The sequence below is a fragment of the Triticum urartu genome, chromosome 4A (assembly GCF_056163025.1).
Source record: "Triticum urartu cultivar PI428250 chromosome 4A, HENAU_Tu73, whole genome shotgun sequence".
Taxonomy (NCBI): domain Eukaryota; kingdom Viridiplantae; phylum Streptophyta; class Magnoliopsida; order Poales; family Poaceae; genus Triticum; species Triticum urartu.
The window spans coordinates 573,847,514-573,860,382 of record NC_141876.1 but is presented as its reverse complement, the minus strand read 5'-3'; positions in this window follow the sequence as shown (position 1 = coordinate 573,860,382).

Genomic DNA, 12,869 nt, shown 5'->3' with positions numbered 1-12,869 from the left:
CGCTAAAGGGACTTTGAAAACCTCAATCATAATACTGGTTATTGATAATCATAATAGAAATCTAGCCAAGTTGGCTATTCAAGATTTGAATAACCCGGTTTGAAAACCTCAATCATTCAATATCATAACGAACATCCAGCCAAGTTTGGCTATTTAAAGATTTCAAATACCTTATCTGTTGACAAGTAAATCCGGAGTTTAAATACCCGGCGGCTCTTGGCTGATGGCGATTCAATACGCCTTCATTGTAAACCGGAATTTTTATGACCCGGCGGCTTATAGCCTTTTGAGAAAAATCCAGAACGGATAATCATTTTGAAGCATCAACTTTGGTAATGAGCTTGAACTTAATCATTTATAAGTCATATTTCTGCAAATCCTGCAGAGAGTTTAAACAACATATGCCCTGACGACTTAGCGTCAAAACCAGGGCGGGTCATAATATCTCACATATAACCACTGTGATACTGAATTTATACTGCCGTCTTATGATACCTGTGCAGTAAGGGTGATAACCTAATCCTTAGAAGCCAATGCTTCCCCACAGATGATGATTGTCATAAACTGGCGACTTATAGTCAAAAATCAAGCCGGGTTAAGTATAAAACACTTATATATATTTGAGATATAATCCCAAAAAGGTCTCAAGTTAAGTAATTGTGGCTGCAATAAACTTTACCAGAGACAGAATAAAACTTTTTGAGGTTTCTGATTCGGATATGATCAGTAAACCATTCCAAAGGGGTTAAGCTAAGATTCGAATACGATCATATAGCCCCTAGTGGCTTTGGCGATGCCGATGAAGAGGGTATCGACAGCTATGTTCTCTTTGGTTCGAATACGACCTATGTTTGAACAGGAAGCCCCCAAATGACCTTGAGAGTTGTTTAACGACGCTGATTCGAATACGATCCACGTCGGACCCAAAGGGGTTGAGCTATGATTCGGATATGATCAAGAAGCCCCCTAGTGGGTTTGGCAGTATGCCAATCAAAAGGGTTTCGACAGCTATGTTCTCTTTGGTTCGAATATGACCTATGTTTGAACAGGAAGCCCCCAAGTGACCATATAAATTTTGGCATTGCGCCAATCAAGAGGGTACTGATAGCTATGCTCGATGAGCAAGAAGCCCCCAAGTGATCATAACAAAATAAGCCGTAAGGCAGGATACCTATGTTTTGAACCGTGCATCATGGCAGCAAGTTCTCTTTGGTAACCATTAATTTGTCCGAGAATTCAAACTTGCAAGAGATTAATTCTTTTTGAACTAGAAATTCTTAAACCGGATATTGAGAACCTCAAAGCTTTGTAAGGGACCAATTTACCTTGAGCCGGATGTTGAACCGGTTTTGAGAGTTTCAAAGCTTTGCGGGAGAGAGATGTCTCTTGAGCTGCATTTTAAACCGGAATCTTCATTTTGAGCCGGAAATTTTCTGACGACCTTTAAATATTCGCCAATAAATAGTAGCCTCCAGGGCCTGGTTACCTTCCCTTCAATGACCCGGAGTTTTTGAATTCATTGAAACTGGCTAATTTTGCCGAGCCATACCATTGTAGCCCCTGAGTCTCAAGATGACTCGAAGAGTTGGCTTGAGATTCTCCATATTTGACCATAGCAGAAGGTGTATATCATTAGCATTGATAACACGATGTGAATCCACAGAAGGTTGAGGTGACCGCGGCGGGTTATAAATGATCCCATATGAGCCGTGTCAGCAACTCGGCCAATGGTTCCTTCCAACTGGTTGTTTGAAGCTTAACCAAACTGTAGTGGCGGTGATTTGTGCGCCTGCCCATTGAGCCATCCAGTGCAGACGGCGGTTGATAATATATGATAATTTGCCTCCAATTTGTTGGAAGAGAAAACCGGGCTTCCCAAGCAGTGACTTGCTCATACTCAATAAACAGCTCATGCAGACAGGTGCGACCTGTGTGTTGATGTAGACCAGGCTGCGAGAGACGGACGGTAAAGACGACCACAATATTAGAGGCAGCTCAGACAGATGAGTCGACCGCGACATTGTAAGCCGGCGCGGACGAGCGAGTTAATTCGCAGGGACGGTCCCGGTGGGTTGAAGTAGTCCGGGCTGCAAGGGCGGCTTGCACATATATTCATCGAGCTTGATGGCATGGTAAGATACTAGTGCCTTATAATGGCGGCGCGAGTTATTCATCAATGACACAGCCATAACTTTTGCAGTGAATAATTGTCCTGTATAAACAATATTGCAGAACAAGGCAAAGATAAACTGCTCTTTGACAAAATAATATGTGCTAATAAAATATATTTTAGATGGATATCACCTGATTGTGTTTAGGCCGAAAATAATCCGCCATGAAGTTGATGATCACCGGATGAAGCTGAAATCAATCACGGTTGAACCGGCTGCAGTGTGGTAATCCGGTATGGACGGGTGAGTTGGCCGTGACATTTGTAAGCCGGTGCGGACGGAGAGAATTGGCCACGATGTTGTAAGCCGGTGCCGACGAGAAAGTCGGCCGTATGTTGATGCAGTCCGGACTGTGGGGACAGCGGCTTGCACGTGTCCATTGAGCAGTGACACGGTCGAATGCTAGTGTAAACTCATACTAGCGCGCTCCGTAACCGTGATACAATACCACCTTTTGTAATGGATAAGTATCCTGCATGTCAAAATAAATCAAAGCATTTGTTCTTTTGACAAAAATAATATGTGCTAATACAAAACAGACGTTGGATAGGTATCACCTGATGCTTGTGAACGAGAGAGGATCTCGTGGTGTCTCCATAAACAGGGAGCCCTTGTCCTGTTTACCCGGACAAAAGATGACCGATGTGTACGTCCGCCCGAATGTCCCTTGAATGCATCAAAACAAGCTCGAGTCCAAAGAACAGGTTGATCCAGATCGGGCAAGAACTCCATAAAGCCAAGGCTCAGTTCGGCTCCGCGACACTAGGGCAGCAGGAGGGACGGCGGCGGCGCAAGTGAGCCGGGCGGATGTAGGAGTTACACCGGCGGCTCATAGCAGAAGCAAGGCCGCGGGAACAGCAGCTCATTGCAGCGCCGACGGTTTTTTGGAAGCGTGATCTTGCGACAGCTGAGGCGCGAATCAGCGGCAATGGAGGCGCAGCAGGTCAACAGAGCAGCTCCAAGGCGGGCCGGTTCTCTCGCAGCAGAACACGTCGATGGACGAGGCCCTGGTCAAGCTTAGAAGAGCCCGGACACACGGACGCAGCGACCGGCGGCGGGTCGGAGCCCGCGGGCGAGCGTCGGAGCGGAGCAGACCCGGCAGGGTAGTTCAGATGAGCCCGCAGGATGCCAGTGAGGGCGTCTCGGACTCGGGCATGAGCCGGGCGGATGTTCGGATGGCCGCAGCACTGGAAGCCAGCAGCGGAGACTTGCGGCGGCACTGCAGCAGAGGTGGTGACGATAAAGTTGCGGTCACGCAGCCTGAAGGAAACTGACAGTTCAGCCAAGACGGCGGCTCAGCGGTGAGGGAGGAGACTGACGAGGAGATTCCCCGCGGCTTAGAGACCTGAAAGGCGACGACTGGAAAAGGTGGCTCGGCCACCGGGGCGCACTGGCGGAGACCGGCGACTCGATCCGAGTTTCGGCGCAGGGGCGGCTAAGAAGCGAGACCACAGCGGCGGAGACCGGATCCAACTCCCCTCCACGTCCTTGTCCTGTTCATCCTTGGTTTGACCATCCACGTCGTCTCTTTCCGTGGATTAGTAGTACTAGCACAACCTCTGCTAATGGATCCTTCTGTGGACTTTTCCTTTGACGTTTTCAAACTCCACACAACCTCTGCTAATGGATCTACAGGGTGGATGTAATATTTGTACAGAAAATAAATCTTTTATTTATTCCTCCTGGCACGTTGAAATTGATGAGGACAACCAGGGGCGGCCAGCGCCGCGCGCATCCGTCGAGCGGCGACTTGTAATCGACCACTTAGGCTGCCTTTGACCTGTTAATATGAACCGGACATAGGGACAGCGGGTTGTGCGTTCGTCCCCGGGTAGTGGTACTTGTAATTGATTTTCAGGCCTCGATCTCCACGCCTCGGAGTAGTAGCGGTGGATTTGGACTTGATCTTTGGTCAACAACAGCTGATGTAGACGTCAAAAGCAGCCACAATCGAACTCGACCGTAGAAATCAAGGCGGCGGTTTCAATGGAATATTGCAATATAGTATGTTTGATCCGACGGAAACTTTTGTCGGTCTCGACCATAATGAACTCTACGTGACCTGTGTTGTCACCCGAGCTTTTTCCAATTTTTGAGCGACGAACTTCAGAGTTGATGTAGATCCTCCGTACCGTCTTTTCGTCATCCGGTTGTTTGCAAGATTCTTGATCCCTGAGAGAGATCCCTCCAAGAACTCAACACCACCGTGCGCCAGCCCCACGGTGGGCGCCAACTGTCGTGGAATTGTCACGGCAGATGTCCTAATGTAAGGACTTAGTCGCGAGGCCAACGCATCTATGTGGTAGCTTGAAGGGGTTGAGCGGAATCGAGAGACGCAACATGCAAGACGAGGATTTAGGCAGCTTCGGGCCCCGGGAAACATCATCCGGTAATAACCCTACATGCTGTTTGTGGCTAGGTCTCATTATGATCATGAGGAAGTCGCCGGTAAGCCGGCTCTCCTCTTTGTGTCTAGCCCTAGATATTGTTTCTTGTTGCCTGCCCCCTTTTGGGGAGCCCTGCCCCTCCTTATATAAGTTAGAGGGGCGGGTTACATGTGGAGTCCAAATAGGATTAGGACTAGCCTATATTCTACTACAAGACGGATACAAGTCCGGTTCTTGATTCCTTGTAAGGGAGATATTCCTCACGCCTTTCCTCTTAAGCCGGCCTACCATAACGTAAGCCGTCCTTCTGGGCCTTCAGCCTCCTGGGCCCCCGGGTCTTGTCGCTCCTCTGATCTGCTTGCCAGGTCACCATAAGTTGCCGGGATCGGGCGGGTCACTTAGTGTGTCATCCAGTCAGGGCGGGTCATTAGTGAGTCACCAAGTCCGGCTGGGTTATACATCCAGCCGGGTCATACCGCGGGGTATATCCCCTAAAATTTTAGAGTCGTCGAAGTCCATGATCCAATTGGAGTACGCGCCATATTCTTTAGGGAGTTCGGCTTCTGTCCATTCGGCGATGAAATTGGCCAGTACTTGTGACTTAATGGCTCACCGTGGTTTGTATGATATGTTGAATGGGAGGAGCTCAATAGCCCGTTTAGCAATCCGGCCCATGGCATCGCGGTTGTTTATAATGTCGTTGCGTGGAACCTCGGAGGCCACCGTAATTGAACACTCTTGAAAGTAGTGTCGTAGTTTTTGGGATGCCATGAAGACCGCGTATGCTATGTTTTGATAATGTGGGTACCGGGACTTGCATGGAGTGAGGATAGTAGATACATAGTATACCGTCTTTTGAAGCGGGAAATTATGTCCGTCTATTTCTCGTTCGACGACGAGCACTGCACTTACAACCTAGTGTGTTGCCGCTATATATAACAACATTGGTTCGCCGATATTCGGCGCGGCCAAGATTGGGTTGCTGGCCAAGGAAGCTTTGATTTCTTCCAATCCGGCTGTAGCCGCGTCCGTCCACTCGAAGTGTTCGGTGTGCCGAAGAAGGCGATAAAGAGGTAATGCCTTTTCTCCCAATCGGGAGATAAAGCGGCTTAAGGCAGGCACGCATCCAGTTAATTTCTGGATTTGCTTGAGGTTTGTTGGGATAGACAACTATTATAGAGCTTGGATTTTAGCCAGATTCGCTTCAATTCCTCTGTTGGAAACGATGAAGCCCAAGAGTACCCGCCGAAAACGCATTTTTCCGGATTGAGCTTAATGTCATATGCTCGGAGACTGTCGAACGTGAGCCTTAAGTCGTCTATCAAGGATTCGACGTGTCTGGTTTTAATTACCACATCGTCTACGTATACCTCCACTGTTTTGCCGATTAGTGCTTCTAGGCATGTCTGAATCATGCGTTGATAGGTCGCACTGGCGTTTTTGAGCCCGAAAGGCATGTTGTTGAAACAAAAGGGGCCGTATGGAGTAATGAATGCCGTTGTGGCTTGATTGGGCTCCGCCATCTTGATTTGGTGGTATCCGGAGTATGCGTCGATGTAGCGACCAGACCTCAAACAGTCTGATCTCTGTGCTCCGGTGTCATCCCTGGATCAGTAATGCTGACACCACACAGTACTCGGAGGATTTATAACAGAGTAGCAATCACACACTTATTACATCGAGTGTCTCAATAGAGAACTTATTACAATTAATATGGCTTAAGGCCATCTAATAACGATAACAGCGGAAGGCTTGGAAGATAAGTGAGTCCATCAACTCCAACAGCATCACTGAGTATAAAACCATGACCTAAAAACTCCTTAATTGTAGTCTAAAAAGTCTGCAACATTAACGTTGTAGCCCGAAATGGGTCAGCACATGGAATATGCTGGCAATGTAATACATACAGGGTAAGGAATGAAACAACTATACTATATGCATATTTGGCTGGTGGAAAGCTCTATGGTTACAGTTTTGCGTAAAGCCAAATTTTCCCTACTTCAAAGGAATAAATTTAATTACTATCATGGTAGTTGTTAAACATTGAGAATGGTTGACAGCATTCTCAATCCCAATTAAGCATCATCATTAAACAAAACCCAAAAATAATAATTTAGAGTAACATGTTGAGATTCACATGATAATCCAAGTACTAGATACTCAAGATGTCCATAACCGGGGACACGGCTAACCATGATTAGTTTATTACACTCTGCAGAGGTTTGCGCACTTTTCCCCACAAGACTCGATCGCCTCCATTTGGTTTCTCGCACTACAAGGTGTTTGAGAAGACGGATGACCGAGACATAGTCTTTCAGAAGCGCTAGCACCTTACGATCGGGTAGACAGTACCACCTACATCCCCTACATCTGCTAGTCTACCACTGTAAGAGTTCGCACGACTTAGTCAACTATGCTAGAGCCCATAATAGCTTTGTGGCTGCACACGGAAGTTTTTAGTATGAATAGTCTCATGATCCCTTTGAGCCTGGGTGGCAGTCCGAAAGAAAACAGGCAAGTCCTGGAATACCCAGGTGCGTCAATCCACCCAGATGTGTGTTTAAGTTGCCACCTTAGATAAACCATTAATTAACAAAACTCACATCTGTCATGGATATCACTCACCCAATCCACGTCTACTAGCATAGCATGGCATAATCAGCAAACACGGAAGTAACTCCCAAAGGTTTGATAATAAACAGGTAATAGGTACTACCTCAACTACTTCCCATCCCATAATTTAATTAGAATCCTAATCATGCAATGTGTGAGGATTGATCTAATGCAATAAAACTGGGTAGTAGAAAAGGTATGATCAAAGTGTTACTTGCCTTGCTGATGATCCAGGAAACCTAGAGATTCGAAGTAACAAGCAGCGCACTCCGGGTATTCTATCGCAGACAAACAAACAAGCATACAATAAGTACTCATCTAATGCACGGGTAAAACTCAAATAAGAGATCTAACCAGAAGGTTCAACTTAAGAAGTCTGGTTGGCAAAAAGAATCAAATCGAACGAAACAACGAAAGTCAAACGGCGAAAGAAAACAACTTTGTTCTAGAAATATGGATCTAGGGCAAATTTTACAGTAGCAAAATCTTGTTTAAGTTGGTTAAACGGATATAGGGTTTCGAGACGAAACTCCAGGCGCTTGAATCGCCTGATTCCGATAAACGAGCGAAAAGTTATACTAAAACGAAAATCGGATCAGGAATCGCGATCAGAAAAATCGCGGATTTAATCCGGGAAAAGGAAAAAACGACGAACGTTCGCTAGAACGAACGAACGGACGAACGCTCGCTATTTAAATAAACCGGAAAAACCGATCTATTTAAAAAAACCGAAACTAAAAAAAATCGACGGAAAAACCAAATGGTTTTTCGAAAAAAATTAAAAAAAACCGGCGCGGAAATCGAGGCGGCGGCGGACCTCGGGCGGCGTGCGGCGGCGGCATCCGGCGACGCGACGCGGCGGCGGCGGCTGCGGCGGGGGCTGGGGCGGCTTGGGGCTGGCTAGGGTTTCGGCTGGGCCTTCCCCGACTATATATAGCCTAACGGGCCAGGAGTCCTAGTCGGACACGGCCCTAGGTCGGTGCGCGTTTTTTTACGCGCAGAAGAAAAATAAAAAGAAATACTAAACAGACTCCAAAAATTCCAAAATAAATTTTCACGGGCTTCTAAAATCAAGCCTCACAAGGTGAACATTTATTTGGGGCCTAAATGCAATTTTGAAAAACACACATTTTTCCTAAACTCAAATAAAACACCGAAAAACTCCGAAATAAAATCTTATTTGATTTTATTATTAAATCCTCAATATTTCTTTATTTTGGGAAAGTCATTTTATTCCCTCTCTCATGTTTTTGTAATAGAAATAATTGATGATAAAATAATTAAAATCAAATGATCCTATTCTCAAAATTTGAGAAAACTCAAATATGAAAATAACGAAATCCCCAACTCTCTCCGTGGGTCATTGAGTTGCGTAGAATTTCTAGGATCAACCAAAAAGCAAAAAAAATGATATGCAATGATGATCTAATGTATAACATTCCAAATTGAAAATTTGGGATGTTACAAACCTACCCCCCTTAAGATGAATCTCGCCCTCGAGATTCGGGTTGGCTAGGAAATAGGTGAGGGTGGTCCTTGAGCAATTCTTCCTCTCGTTCCCAGGTGGCTTCATCTTCTGTGTGGTGGCTCCACTGAACTTTGCAAAACTTGATAACCTTGCTGCGAGTGACTCGATTGGCAAACTCGAGAATCTTAACGGGTCTCTCCTTGTAGGTCAAGTCGTTATCCAACTGAATAGTTTCCAAAGGCACTGTGTCTCTCATCGGTATGTCAGCCATCTCCGCGTGACACTTCTCCAACTGGGAAACGTGGAACACATCATGAACTCCTGACAATCCTTCAGGTAATTCCAACTTGTAGGCCACATCTCCCATACGCTCCAAAACTCGATATGGTCCTACAAATCGTGGCGCTAACTTCCCTTTAACTCCAAAACGCTTTGTTCCCTGAAGTGGAGATACTCGAAGATAAGCTCTATCTCCGACTTCGTAAACGGTCTCCTTGCGTTTAGAATCTGCATAACTCTTTTGTCTGGACTGGGCTACCTTGAGCCTATCGCAAATCAACTTCACCTTCTGTTCAGACTCTTTAATCAAGTCAGGTCCAAACAACTGGCGGTCTCCAACTTCGTCCCATGACAACGGTGTCCTGCACCTCCTTCCGTACAAGGCTTCAAAAGGGGCCATCTTTAAACTAGTTTGGTAACTGTTGTTGTAAGAGAACTCTGCATATGGCAAATTGTCGTCCCAACTAGATCCGTAATCTAGCGCACAAGCTCTCAGCATATCCTCCAAAATCTGATTGACTCTCTCGGTCTCTCCATCTGTCTGTGGATGAAAAGTTGTACTGAATTCTAGCTTGGTACCCAAAGTTTCGTGCAACTGCTTCCAGAAGTTTGAGGTAAACTGGGTTCCTCTATCTGATACGATACTCCTTGGAACTCCATGCAAACATACGATCCTGGTCATGTATATCTTTGCCAACTTAGCACTGGTGTAAGTGGTCTTTACTGGGATGAAATGAGCTACTTTCGTCAATCGATCAACTACAACCCAAATCGAGTCATAGCCTGAACGAGTCCTGGGTAATCCCGTGATAAAATCCATGCCTAACTTATCCCACTTCCATTCGGGTATCGGCAATGGTTGTAACAATCCTACTGGCTTCTGATGCTCTACCTTTACTCTCTAACATACATCACAAACTGCTACATACTCCGCAATATCCTTCTTCAATCCGGTCCACCAGAAAATATCCTTAAAATCCAAATACATCTTGGTATTTCCTGGGTGAATCGAATATGGTGAATCGTGTGCCTCTTGCAGAATCAACTTCCTGATCTCCGGGTCATTGGGCACATAAACACGGTCTTCAAACCATAGGGTGTCGTGCTCATCCTCACGAAATCCTTTAGCTTTTCCTTTGCTCAGTTTCTCCTTTATAGCGGCAATCTCTTTGTCAGTCTTCTGAGCTTCTCTGATTCTATCCATCAAGGTTGACTGAATCTCCAATGCTGCTACATAGCCTCTCGGAACTATTTCCAAACATAGTTCACGAAGATTTTCTGCTAACTCCTTGGGTATTTCTCCCGTCATTAATGTATTGACATGGCTCTTACGGCTTAAGGCGTCAGCTACTACATTAGCCTTTCCGGGATGGTATTGCAATCTCATATCATAATCCTTGATGAGTTCCAACCATGTCCTTTGTCTGAGATTCAACTCCTTCTGTGTGAAAATGTACTTCAAACTCTTATGATCCGTGTACACCTCACAATGGTTTCCAATGAGGAAATGCCTCCATGTTTTCAAAGCATGCACTACGGCTGCTCACTCCAAATCATGCGTGGCATAATTCAACTCATGAGGCTTCAGTTGTCTTGAGGCATATGAAACAACTCTCCCTTCCTGCATAAGCACTGCTCCAAGTCCTCGACGTGAAGCGTCGCAATACACCTCATAATCTTTGGTCTGGTCTGGCAAAATCAACACTGGTGAGGTAACCAAATGTTTCTTCAACTCCTGGAAACTAGCCTCACATTCCTCCATCCATATGAACTTGGTATCTTTCTTTAATAACTCCGTCATAGGCTTCGCAATCTTTGAGAAATTCTCAATGAATCTCCGGTAGTATCCTGCGAGTCCAAGAAAACTCCGGATCTCTCCCACTGTAGTTGGTGCTTCCCACTTGGTCACGGTATCTACTTTGGTAGGATCTACTGCTATACCTTCTCCAGATATAACGTGTCTGAGGAATCCTACTTCCTTCAACAAAAACTCACATTTGCTGAACTTGGCATATAATTGATGTTCTTTGAGCTTTCCAAGTACCAAACGCAAATGCTCCTTATGCTCCTCTTCATTCTTCGAATAAACCAGGATATCATCAATGAACACTACGACGAACTTATCCAAAAACTCCATAAATACTTTGTTCATCATGTTCATAAAATAGGCAGGTGCGTTAGTCAGACCAAATGACATAACGGTATACTCGTACAGCCCATACCTGGTGGTAAAAGCTGTCTTAGGAATATCCTGTTCTCTAATCTTCAACTGGTGGTATCCTGATCGCAGATCAATCTTGGAAAATACCTTAGCTCCATGCAATCGATCAAACAGATCATTGATCATTGGTAGTGGGTACTTGTTCTTAATCGTTACTTCGTTCAATCCTCGATAATCAACAACCATCCTTAATGATCCATCCTTCTTCTCCACAAGAAGTACTAGCGATCCCCAAGGCGAAGAACTTAAGCGAATATATCCCTTATCCAGTAACTCCTTAATCGGCTTCTTAATTTCTACCAAATCCTTTGCTGGCATCCTATATGGTCTCTTTGATATTGGCCCGGTGCCTGGCAATAGCTCAATCAAAAACTCAATATCTCTATCCGGTGGCATGCCTGGCAACTCCTCTGGAAATACTTCAGGAAAATCCCTTACCACTGGTACTTCCTCCTGCACAACTCATGTTAAGCAATTTACTTGAGTCCTCTTCGGCTCATGTCGGGATACATACTTGATCCTTCTCCCTTCTGGGGTGGTAAGCAAAATTGACTTACTAGCGCATTCAATATTTCCTTCATACTTTGATAACCAATCCATGCCTAATATCACATCCAATCCTTGAGATTCCAATACTATTAGGTCTGAGGGAAAAACATAGTTACCAATCCTTAATGGTAACCGATCACACCATAAACTAGCCACATACTCTGCTCCAGGCGAGGTTACTAACATGGGTGACCTAAGGGCTTGGGTTGGTAGGTTATACTTATCCACAAATCCCCTAGAGATGTATGAATGCGATGCAGCAGTAATTGACTTAATGAGAAACTTACCTATTACTGCATCAGGCTGAGCTTCAACCTCCTCCACGCTAACGTGGTTCACCTGTCCCCTATTAAAAGGGTTCGGCTTCTTCCCAGAGCTTCCATTGCCATTTCCATTTTGTATCTCAGGGCATTCATTGGCATAATGTCCGGTCTTCGAACACTTAAAGCAAGTGACTTGGCTCAGGTCCTTCTTGGCTGGGGTTGATGGGTTGGTGCGATTCTGGCCATTGCTTCCTCCATTTCCATTTCCATTCCTGGTGCCATTGTGATTGTGCGAGCTACCTCCTCCATGGGTATGCTGAAAATGTCCTCCCAGTCTAGGGGTAAAACGTGGCTTCTGCTGAGCTCCTGAAGTGTACTTTCCTTGTCCATACTTCCTCTTGTGATTCTCAATTTGCTGCTGCTTCCCTTCAATCATAAGAGCACGATCTACCAACTCCTGGTAGTTGTTGAAGGTTGCTAACATCAATTGCATGCTCAACTCATCATTCAGTCCTTCCAGAAACTTCTCCTGCTTAGCTGCATCCATAGCGACGTCATCTGGGGCATAATGTGCTAACTTACTAAAGTCCTCCACATACTGGCCAACTGTCCGTCCTCCTTGGCGCAAGTTGCGAAACTCATGCTTCTTCATGGCCATAGCTCCTGCTGAAACATGCGCAGTACGAAAAGCCTGCTGAAACTGGTCCCAGGTGACAGTGTCGAAAGGGAAAGTGGCTGTGAAATTCTCCCACCATGATGCTGCTGGTCCTTCAAGTTGATGTGCGACAAACTTCACCTTCTCCGCATCTATGCATCCTGCTGTAGTCAACTCTCTAGCTGTCTTACGGAGCCAATCATCTGCTACTATCGGCTCGGTGCTGCTGGAAAACACCGGCGGATTCAGCCTAAGAAAACGGG